The sequence below is a fragment of the Palaemon carinicauda genome, chromosome 15 (assembly GCF_036898095.1).
Source record: "Palaemon carinicauda isolate YSFRI2023 chromosome 15, ASM3689809v2, whole genome shotgun sequence".
NCBI lineage: Eukaryota > Metazoa > Arthropoda > Malacostraca > Decapoda > Palaemonidae > Palaemon > Palaemon carinicauda.
The window spans coordinates 71,101-83,600 of NC_090739.1; positions in this window are offsets into that span (position 1 = coordinate 71,101).

Below are 12,500 nucleotides of genomic sequence, written 5' to 3' on the forward strand. Positions count from 1 at the left end.
AAAACTAATTTGGAATGAACGTCAGACATTAAGTTAGAAATCCCACCGAGATTCCCAAACGAGGAAGCAAACTAACATTTGGATAACAAGGCTGATCGGAATATAAAATTTAGAGGTGTCGTACAATGACCTTTAAAGTTGATACAAAAAAAAAAAAAAAAGTGATGATGAAATTGTGTATATCCTGCAAGAAGTTTTTTGTAATTCAATATAAAATACAGAAAACACAAAAAAATATAATTGATAACGTATAAAAGTATTTTTTTTAGATGAATTGCCAAATAGATATTTTTCTAAATGTCTTTCATAAAAAGTTATTGAATTTGTTATGATTATGCCTGTTATTATCGATAGGTATTGCTTCACGAGAGAGAGAGAGAGAGAGAGAGAGAGAGAGAGAGAGAGAGAGAGAGAGAGAGAGAGGGAGTACAAGATATTAGCATTTTATGTATTTACATAAAATTGGGAATGCCAATTTCATATCATAAACATGATATTATGACCATGGCTATTCCCGAAAACTAGAAGCTAATTACTCGTTAAAACATTTAGGCAAACTGAATCTAAATAAGCAGAGGCAAATAGGCTCCCCAAAAGCCCCCCATACTTAGCTCCAAGGATGGTGAGGTAGCAGATACCTCAAGAAACTATCGAGCTTGAGCGGTTCTCGAACACGAGTCTAGCAGATCGCCTGGCAGGGACGTTTCCCATAGGCTAACCTTTTCGAGAAAGCCAAGGAAATTTCCAATAAGCTAGCCTTCAAGAGACAGACTAAATCGTTACTTCATACCTCACAAGAAAAAGGTCACAACTTTTGAAAAATATGTAAGAGTATTAACAAGTTTATGGCGTTAAGAGAATGTAAAACAAGGAGATCAAAACGACTACATAGCACAAAAAAATGCAGATCTCATAACAAAAGCTCCTTCAGAAGCACAAAAAGATAATGTACTCCAGAGGAGAGGAGAGAATTTGCCATGAAACCCCCCCCCCCCCCAGTTGCTTACCAGTGGCGCCATCTATTGGCGTTCAAAGGAACTACTCTCTAAGATCAAATAATATTGTTACCTAAAAATTATTTCACTAAACACAAGAAACATATCTGTTATCTTTCTTATCTAGGGCTAGTCGCCATTTTTTTAATGAATGCTGGAGCTTTTTATCAATATATAAATTTTCTATTTTAAATTTTGTATACTACATACTGGTGCTTCATAAACACACACACAAACAAACACAAATTCTCACTTTTAAATATTGTTTACTGAATAATCCTATAATAGACAAAATAATGAACAATCTGCCTTCATCAATAAACTACTACATATATATATATATATATATATATATATATATATATATATATATATATATATATATATATATATATATATATATACTGTATATATATATATATATATATACATATATATATATATATATATATATATATATATATATATATATATACAGTATATATATCTATATATACACAAACACACACATATATATATATATATATATATATATATATATATATATATATATACATATATATATATAAAAGAGAGAGAGAGAGAGAGAGAGAGAGAGAGAGAGAGAGAGAGAGAGAGAGAGATCCACACGCTACTCGGTATAATGGCTTTGCTGCTCACTTGGACCCTCTATAGCCACCAGAATAGCTGAGCGGCAGCTGCCCCCCCCCCCTCCTCCCCCCACCTCTACCCTAGGCCTTAAATATAAAAAAGGGAAAGAGATTGACAGGCCAGAGGAGGGGAGACAAGACTCTCAATTCTAGGGAAGGAAACGACTTTAGCAATCACAGGACTCAGTGGGGGGTTCCTGCGGGCGTCAAGGATATAACGAGATGTCTGATTTTATTTCCTGTAGGATGAAAAGGAAAGGTCATTTGACCATAATCTAATTGCGTAGAAGATAAAAGAGGTTGTTTATATAATCTGGTATAGACTAAAAAATAGGTGGAGTGAAGGAAAGAAATTTAAATTTAAATTTTAGAAAGTGCTATAAACATTAGGTTGAGTGAAGGAAAGAAATTTAAATTTAAATGTTAGAAAATGCTATAAACATTAGTTGGAGTGAAGGAAAGAAATTTAAATGTTAGAAAGTACTCTACACATAAGGTGGAGTGAAGGAAAGAATTTAAATTTAAATGTTAGAAAGTGCTATAAACATTTCGTGGAGTTAGGGCAAGAAATTGAAATTTAAATGTTAGAAAGTACTCTACACATTAGGTGGAGTGAAGGAAAGAAATTTAAATTTAAATGTTAGAAAGTACTATTAACATTAGGTGGAGTGAAGGAAAGGAATTTGAAATCTGAATGTTAGAAAATGCTCTAAACTTTAGAACAATTTCTAACATTTAAATTTGAATTTCTTTCCTTCACTCCACCTAACGTTTACAGGACTTTCTAACAATTAGATTTCAATATCTTTTCCACACTCAACTAATGTTTAAAGTACTTTCTAACATTTACATTAGAATTTCAATTTCCTTCCTTCGCTCCACTTAATGTTTAAAGTACGTTCTAACATTTACATTTGAATTTCAATTTCTTTCCTTCGCTCCAATGGTTTAATTTTGGAGTGTCCTTCTCCTAGAAGAGCTGCTTACCATAGCTAAAGAGTCTCTTCTACCCTTACCAAGAGGAAAGTAGCCACTGAACAATTACATTGTAGTAGTTAACCCTTGAATTAATGTTTAAAGTACTTTCTAACATTATATTTGAATTTCAATTTCTTTCCTTCGCTCCACTTAACGTTTAAAGTACTCTCTAACATTTAAATGTCATCTTCACTCCTCCACTCCACCAGATAAAAAGCAAAACAGATAAAAGAAATACAAAGACAGAGAGCGAAAAAAAGAAAGAAAGGAAGAAACGGTATAATGCCAGAGTGAAGGGTCACAATGGAGAATGCGAATAAAAGATCTCCCCTTTCTCCTTACCCAAAAAAGCAATAACAAAAGGGTATGCAGGGAATTCCCAAGCCTCTCTTTTTTTTCAATAGGGTGATGGGAATCGAGAAAGGGAATTGGGAACGAGATCTGGAACTTCCGGACGCATTTGTGGATTTTTCGGTTAGGGGAACAATCTGCGATGAAGAGAGAAGTGTTCCCATATATATATATATATATATATATATATATATATATATATATATATATATATATATATATATTTATATATATATATATACATATATATATATATATATATATATATATATATATATATATGTATGTATATATATATGCATATATATATATATATATATATATATATATATATATATATATATATATATATATATATAAACAACTGGGGACACATGGAAACTAACAAGAGAAGTGAAAGACTAAATTATTATCATTATTATTATTGTTGTTATTATTATTACTTGCTAAGCTAAAACCCTAGTTGGAAAAGCAGGATGCTATAAGCCCAGAGGCGCCAGCAGGGAAAATAGCCCAGTGAGGAAAGGAAACAGCGAAAAATAAAATGTTTTAAGAACAGTAACTACATTAAAATAAATGTAAATAAAAATAAAGACTATATTGTATAAAAAAATGACTGAAATATTCGATGTTCTGTATATGGAACAATTGAGAAGTCAATTACACAGAGAGAGAGAGAGAGAGAGAGAGAGAGAGAGAGAGAGAGAGAGAGAGAGAGAGAGAGAGAGATCTAAAGTAATGTCAACATAAAATACTCTATGTTCTGTATATGAAACAATTAAGAAGTCAAACCCTCATATCAGAGAGAGAGAGAGAGAGAGAGAGAGAGAGAGAGAGAGAGAGAGAGAGAGAGAGAGAGAGAGAGAGAATTTAAAGTATTGTCAAAATAATATATTTGTAGTTCTGAAGCCAAACATATCAGTAATGATATATATATATATATATATATATATATATATATATATATATATATATATATATATATATATATATACACACATATATATACATATATATAAATATATATATATATATATATATATATATATATATATAAACATTGAAACGACACGTCAAAAAAGAACTAGCTAACCTCGATTCAAAGATAGATTTTGTTGATCACTTGACCCTATTTCCTCTGCAAGACTAAAGCCACACACACAAGAGACAAAAGGAAAATACTCGGGTTGACAGGGTGAGCCTCTCTCTCTCTCTCTCTCTCTCTCTCTCTCTCTCTCTCTCTCTCTCTCTCTCTCTCTCTCTCTCTCTCCAACAGGGAAAAACCGACGTTAGCTATCACCTATTTTGATTGTCAAATTTCCAAGGAAAGGGAGACGTGTTTCGACATTTCCATACCATGATCACTGACAAGATGAGAAAATTGTGTGTATAGCAGATGTCTCTCCATCTACATCATAAAGAACAATTTAATTTTTTCGACCAAGTGAAATGAGAGCTATATAAATGAGAGAACAACCTTCTAACCACTATAATACACGTAAAGGATTAAATACTGAGGGAACAATAAATTGAACGAAAAGTTGGGAAAATAAAATTAAAATAAATTTCGAAGATGAAGGGATGAAATTTAAGAGTTAATTTAAACATAGTGAAATGAGGGATATATATATATATATATATATATATATATATATATATATATATATATATATATATATATATATATATATATATATATATATATATATATGAAAAGTAAAATCTTCAAACTCCATTGATATACTTAAAAAATTTAAATACTTTGAGAACAATAAATCGAATAAAAAGTTATATATATATATATATATATATATATATATATACATATATATTTATATATATATATATATATATATACATATATATATACATATATATATACATATATATATATATATATATATATATATATATATATATATATATATATATATATACACACACGCAATTGAACTACGAAGATGTAAGGGTGAAATCTGGGAGATATTTTCACATCAAAATCTACAGAAACTACAACATCCTATTAATGAATAGGCAAATATGCTGGTAAGAGTAATATAATGTATAATGAAAAGTTTACTAGTGATAATATAATGAATAATGAAAAGTTTATGAGTAAGAATAACATAATGCATGATGAAAAGTATACTGGTAATATTAATGTAATACACAATAACAAGTTTATTGGTAAGAATAATAAAATTAATAATGAAAAGTTTATTAGTTAGAATAATGTAATGCATGATGAAAAGTTTATTGGCAAGAATAATAAAATGTATAATGAAAAGTTTATTGGAAAGAATATAATGAATAGCGAAAAGTTTATTGGTAATAATAATAAAATGAATAATGAAAAGTTTATTGGTAAGAATATAATGAATAATGAAAAGTTTATTAGTATGAATATAATACACAATGAAAAAATTGCTGGTAAGAATATCATACATAATGAAAAAGTTTATTGGTAACAATAATATAATGAATAATGAAAAGTTTATTGCTAAAAATGTTATGAATAATAAAGTTTACTGGTAACAATACAATACATAATGAAAAAAAGTACTGGTTAGAATAATATAATGCACAATTAAAAGTTTATTGATAAAAATAATAAAAATGCCTAATGAAAATCTTAATACAATAACGGAGTCAAAGAACAGCCGATACAAAAACGAGAATGAATAACACGGAAGCATATGAGTCAGTCAGTTCCTTCGTGATAGCATCTAAAATTGGAAGCAAAAGTCGAACAATGACATTTGCAGTTACTATGCAAAGATAAAAGTAATGAAGAACGCAAAGATTTTTTACTGTATTGGGATCGATGTTCCAAAATTTGCATGAAAAAAAAAACTGTAAAGATCCTGGAATGAATATTGCCAAGCATTTACCGTTTTAAAATCGGATATATTGACGTATAGGAGTGATATTACGGTCACCAACCAGTGATAGATAATAACAAAGTAGGGTAAAATTACGGTCGCCTGTATTTTACTGAAATACGGCTGAGAACAGTATATTTTTAAGTTGAATTTCCGATTAAAATTGCGGTTTTTTTTTTTAAGTGTAAGTCAAATTTACATAGATTTTAAGCATGAAAATATAATCAAAAGATGTAAATGTTTCAAAAAATCATCATCATCATCATCTCCTACAGAAATTGACGCAAAGGGCCTTGGTTAGATTTCGCCAGTCGTCTCTATCTTGAGCTTCTAAATCAATACGTCTCCATTCATTATCTCTTATTTCACGCTTCATAGTCCTCAGCCATGTAAGCCTAGATCTTCCAACTTGTCTAGTGCTTTGTTGAGCCCAGTTAAAAGTTTGAATTAATCTCTCTTAGAGAGTGCAAAGAGCATGCCCTAACCATCGCCATCTACCCCTCGCCTTGATCTCATCCACATATGGCCCTCGAGTAAGCTCTCTTATAGTTTCAAATTAAGAAATCTAAACGTTTTGAAAATAATAAAAGTTAAATACACGGGATATGGTATTATTATTGCTTCCTAAGCTACAAACCTAATTGGAGAAGCAGGATGCTATAAGCCCAAGGACTCCAACAGAGTAAAATATCCTATTAAGGAAAGGAAATAAGGAAATGAATAACACCAAAGAGTAAATACTTAGATAAAAACTTATTTACTGCATTGCATAAATGAGTATAAAGTATACAGAAAAACAGTTAAGAGCTGTAAACGTTTTAAAAAATAATAACAGTTAAATACTCAGAATTTAGTATACCCATAACAGGCTACTATAAGTTAAAATTTGACTAAAAAAAATCAATAATCCATGTATTGTATACATAAGTATCAGGAATGAAATGAGTATCAGTATATATAAGTATCAGGAATGAGATGATATGCAATATTCTTCAGAATATGAGGGGCAGAATTCCCCCCCCCCCATCAAAATGACATTTAAGTATAAGTTCCTACATAAGTAACGAGCAACTGATAAGTTATGTGGTATGTGGTGTAAACTATTAAAACATAGTACATATATATCATATACTTCATATAAATGTATATTATATATGGTAAATACCACATAGCCAATACATTCAATGAATTCATTAATATCAATAATTCATTCATCGCAAAGTTACATAAAATAAATATTATACAACCCATACATAAAACGAATTCAAAAATATGAAAAGCTTATTCATTGCAAAACATAAATCTATTCATTTAAAATAAGGATGGCGCTTATTAATATCAATAATTTATTCATTGCAAGGTTACATAAGATAAATATTATACAACCCATATATAAAACGAATTCAAAAACATGAAAAGCTTATTCATTGCAAAACATGAATCTATTCATTTCAAATAAGGATGAAACCATTCAGTACAGGCTTAGTATTCAAAGATAATCCAAAAAGAAAAATGCATAAAAATAAATTCGGGATTATGCATTAATATTAAACGTTATTAATTCTTCTCGCTTGAGAATTTCTATAAAAAAAAAAAAAAAAAAAAAAAAAAAAAAAAAAAAAAAAAAAACTGAAAATCAACATGAAACTGAACTCTCTCTAAAGAAAAAATATGACACTTTTGTCCAGAATTTTCAAGTCCATTTTTATTTTTTTGGAATCATAATGGATTTTACAGCTTGGCATCAATCCTGAATATGAAAGTGTAGAGAGATGTGTTCATTTCAGAAATATTAATTTATACTCTCTGAAATGAGGACAAGAAAACATGCATGAACGATAAGTGAAAAAAATATATTTTTTATTTATACTTTCGTATTCTTTTTCATAATTAGTTAATGGATTCTCCTACATGGAAATTTAATTATATTTTAATGTTCTTAATGTATTAAATTTCGAGTGTTAACCGAGCTATAGAAAATGCAAAGTTAAAAAAAAAACTATCATGTATAGATACTATAAGTTTTTAATTTAATAAATCATTATTATCATTATTAATTGCTAAGCTACAACCCTAGTTAGAAAAAGCAGAATGATATAAGCCCAGGGGGTCCAACAGGGAAAATAGCCCAGTGAAGAAAGGAAACAAGGAAAAATAAAATATTTTAAGACCAGTACCATTAAAATATATATCTCTTATATTTAAATAAAACAATAGGAAGAGAAATTAGATAAAATAGTGTGCCCGAGTGTACCCTCAAGCAAGAGAACTCTAACCCAAGACAGTGGAAGACCATGGTACAGAGGCTATGGCACTACCCAAGACTAGAGAACAATGGTTTGATTTTGGAGTGCCCTTCTCCTAGAAGAGTTGCTTACCGTAGCTAAATAGTCTCTAGTACTTAACGAGCTAAAAAAAAGTAAAATAAAATGATCATATACAGATAAGAAAAAATGTCATCACCTTCACGAAATGTAAAATCTATGTTGTCAATTTATAAAGTAAATGCCATGATGTGTCACGGTGGTGCCATCTATTGACAGTTTGAAGAACTTTAGATGGAAAATTTTGAAAATCGTAGAGGTAAATGAGATATTGTTCAAGTTCAGTTATCTTTAATTACGTATAAAAGTCACATGTCTCTTTTGTATGCAAGTGTATATATATATATACACGCATATATATACATAATGCGTGCCAATGTGTGAGAGCGCGCGCGCGGGAAAGTGCTTTTAAGACATAGTCTTTGTCCTATGCAAACACCAAATGAATAAGTTATACGTGGAGTCCAAACCTCATATTCCTGATACAACTTATTTCTTAAAGTCCCGGCTACAATAATAATCTTGCATTTCTGATTAAGTATTAATTATGCTTTCTATGACAAACGACAGAGAACAACAATGAATGTGCCCATGTGCAATAAAACAAAGGAAACGTCGATAAACAGAATGATTATTACCTTATTGACATTTCAAAAGAAATTATTACAAGTGCAACAACTATAACTATATTTTTTTAATGAAATGAATTTGTACCGATTCGCTGCAATGCCCTTTTAGCTAGGAAAAGTTTCCTGCTAGCTGATTGGTTGGACAAAATAATTCTAACCAATCGGCTAGTAAGAAGGGGGGACCCTTTTAGCTCGGGAAAGTTTCCTGCTAGCTGATTGGTTGGACAAGATCATTCTAACCAATCAGCTATTTGGAAATTTTTCCGAGCTAAATGGGTACCCGTGCGAGTCAGTTCAAATGTGCAGGGGTACCCTTTTAGCTCGGATAAGTTTCCTGCTTGCTAATTGGTTGGTCAAAATAATTCTAACCTATCAGCTATTAGGAAACTTTTCTGAGCTAAAAGGGTACCCCTGCTAGTCATTGCAAATGTGCAAGGGAGCCCTTTTAGCTCGGAGAAGGTTCCTGCTAGCTAATTGGTTGGTCAAAATAATTCTAACCTATCAGCTATTAGGAAACTTTTCTGAGCTAAAAGGGTACCCCTGCTAGTCATTGCAAATGTGCAAGGGAGCCCTTTTAGCTCGGAGAAGGTTCCTGCTAGCTAATTGGTTGGTCAAAATAATTCTAACCTATCAGCTATTAGGAAACTTTTCTGAGCTAAAAGGGTACCCCTGCTAGTCATTGCAAATGTGCAAGGGAGCCCTTTTAGCTCGGAGAAGGTTCCTGCTAGCTAATTGGTTGGTCAAAATAATTCTAACCTATCAGCTATTAGGAAACTTTTTCGAGCTAAAAGGACACCCCTGCGAGTCATTACAAATGTGCAGGGGTGCACTTTTAGCTTGGAAAACTTTCCTAATAGCTGATTGGTTGGACAAGATCATTCTAAACAATCAGCTCGTAGAAAACCTTTCCGAGCTAAAAGGGTACCCCTGCTAGTCATTGCAAATGTGCAAGGGAGCCCTTTTAGCTCGGATAAGTTTCCTGCTAGCTAATTCGTTGGTCAAAATAATCCTAACATATCAGCTATTAGGAAACTTTTCCGAGCTAAAAGGGCACCCATGCGAGTCAGTACAAAGGCTCCTAATAAAAAAAATTGAGTTTATAATACAAAATGCAATCTACAAACAAATGAATCTCAAACCAAGAGAAATATTTCATAAAGTAATGCGAAATACGAATGAATAATTAATACCATAATTAGGGCATCGATAGAATTTGCATGACTGCACATAAATATAATGAATGTGTTCTGTTTTGCGCATGACTGATCAGAATTGGCAAAAATAATTGCACTTGATAAACATCCAGAAAATGCGTATAACCAATTGTGAGATTCGTCACTAATGTACGGTTGTATATATATATATATATATATATATATATATATATATATATATCTATCTATATATATATATATATATATATATATATATATATATATATATTTGTGTGTGTATGTTTATATATACATATATATATATATATATATATATATATATATATATATATATATATATATATTGATGTTATATAGACATATATATATATATATATGTATATATATATATGTATACATATATATATATATATATATATATATATATATATATATTAATATCATATAGACACTTCTTTCCTTATATCAACATTACACATTAATCTTCGTTAAACAAATTAAAAATAGTAATTGATATAAATAATAATACCTTAACGTGGTGAAAGGGTTTGCGTATCGCCATGATCAGCAAAGCTGTACTTATCAAGGGCACCCATACTAGGTTGGTTTGCTGAGATGTCAGACTAAAGTCTCCCACCATCAGCAATCCGCAGCGGCCAGACATGAATGAGGACATGTCTGAGGCCTTTGTCCTGCAGTGGACTAGAAACGGCCGCAATGTTGTTATTAATCATATAGAGAACCTCAAAGAATGACTATACTGTAAGTTAAAAGCCTTAAGAAATTATTTAAAACGTTTTGTAAATTCTGTAAAAAAACATATATAAAAAAAAAAAAAATTTCAAGTTTCTTTCAAAAAAAAAAAAAAACTCTTGTCCATTTCGTAAGGATTAATAAAAACAGAAGAATCGTGTAAATTCTCATTGGAACGAAATATATTCTGTATATTCAATTTAAAAGATTTAAAGGCCACTCATGAATGACAGAGGCAAGGGACAGTGACATTGCCCTAGCAAGCAGGACAATGCCCAAGACCCCTGTCCACCCAAGCTAGGACCAGGGAGGGCCAGGTAATGCCTGCTGATGACTCAGTAGGTAAACCTATGGGTTTTCCCAAAGCCCCCATCATTAGCTCACAAGGATGATGAGGTTGCAGCGACCAAAAGTACTAATGAGATTGAGCAGGACACGAACCCCAGTCTGTCGATCACCAGGCAGAGACGTTACCAATAAGGCCACAACAACCATAAATTCTTGTTTTCTAAAGAAAGTGATCTTGTGATATTCACTTTTGGTAAATAATGGTTTTGGGACTGCCAATGAAAACACATTTATTCTAATTTTTGCATTGCAAGAAATCCAAACTTGAGGTTAACTTGATTACTTGCTGATATGATTGGGTAATGAAATTACTAAGTTATTAAGTTACGATTGATGAAAATAATATTAACACTACAGCATGAATTGCTTCAAAGAGAGTTGCTATAATTATGTTTAATTGTTGATCGATTATCTATTATTGCTAGCTAATCTACAACGCTAGTAGGAAAACAGGATACTACAAGCCCAAGGTTACCAGAAGGGAAAATAGCCCAGTGAAGAAAGGATATAATGAAATATATAAACTATATGAGAAGTAATGAATGTTGAATTTAAAACATCTTAAGACCAATAACAACGTTAAAATAGATCTGCGCTAAACGAACTATGAAAAGAGATGTATGGCGGTTTGTTCAACATAAAAACATTCGTTGCCTGATTTGATATGAACACAACGTAACAGGAATATTAAAATAAATACAGTGATAATAACTTATCAACAGAGTTAACATAAACTCGACGTTGAAAGTCTGTTTCACTAATAGATTACATTACTAAAGAATGCATAATATAACAATATTTAAAAGGCTATATATAATTATTGCACAACGTAAGAGAAGTATTAAAATAATGCAGAGATAATAAGTTATCAACAGAGTAACATAAATTGGATGTTGAAAGTCTGTTTCACTAATAAATTACCTTACTAAAGAATGCATATTATAACAATGTTTAATAGGCTATATATAATTATTGCACAACGTAAGAGAAGTATTAAAATAATGCAGAGATCATAAGTTATCAACAGAGTTAACATAAACTGGATGTTGAAAGTCTGTTTCACAAATAGATTACCTTACTAAAGAATGCATAATATAACAATGTTTAATGGGCTATATACAATTACTGGGTAAAGGTAATAAGATAAACACCCCTTTGCTAGTCTTAAAACCGCGAGACCACATAACCAGCGCATTAACGTTCATGATAATCATGTAAAATGCATGCGTAGGTCTGCAGCAGCAAACACGAGCGCTGAGATCATCAGTGCTTTATTTAAACAGCGGAACTGAACATTCGACCTGGCTTCAGACACGATAAGACACGCCCAGTGCCATCTAGTGGCGCGCAGGCTAAACATCGCTCGGGGGGCTCAGAAGACTTCCCAGTTCCCTGATCAAATTGGATTCAGACTT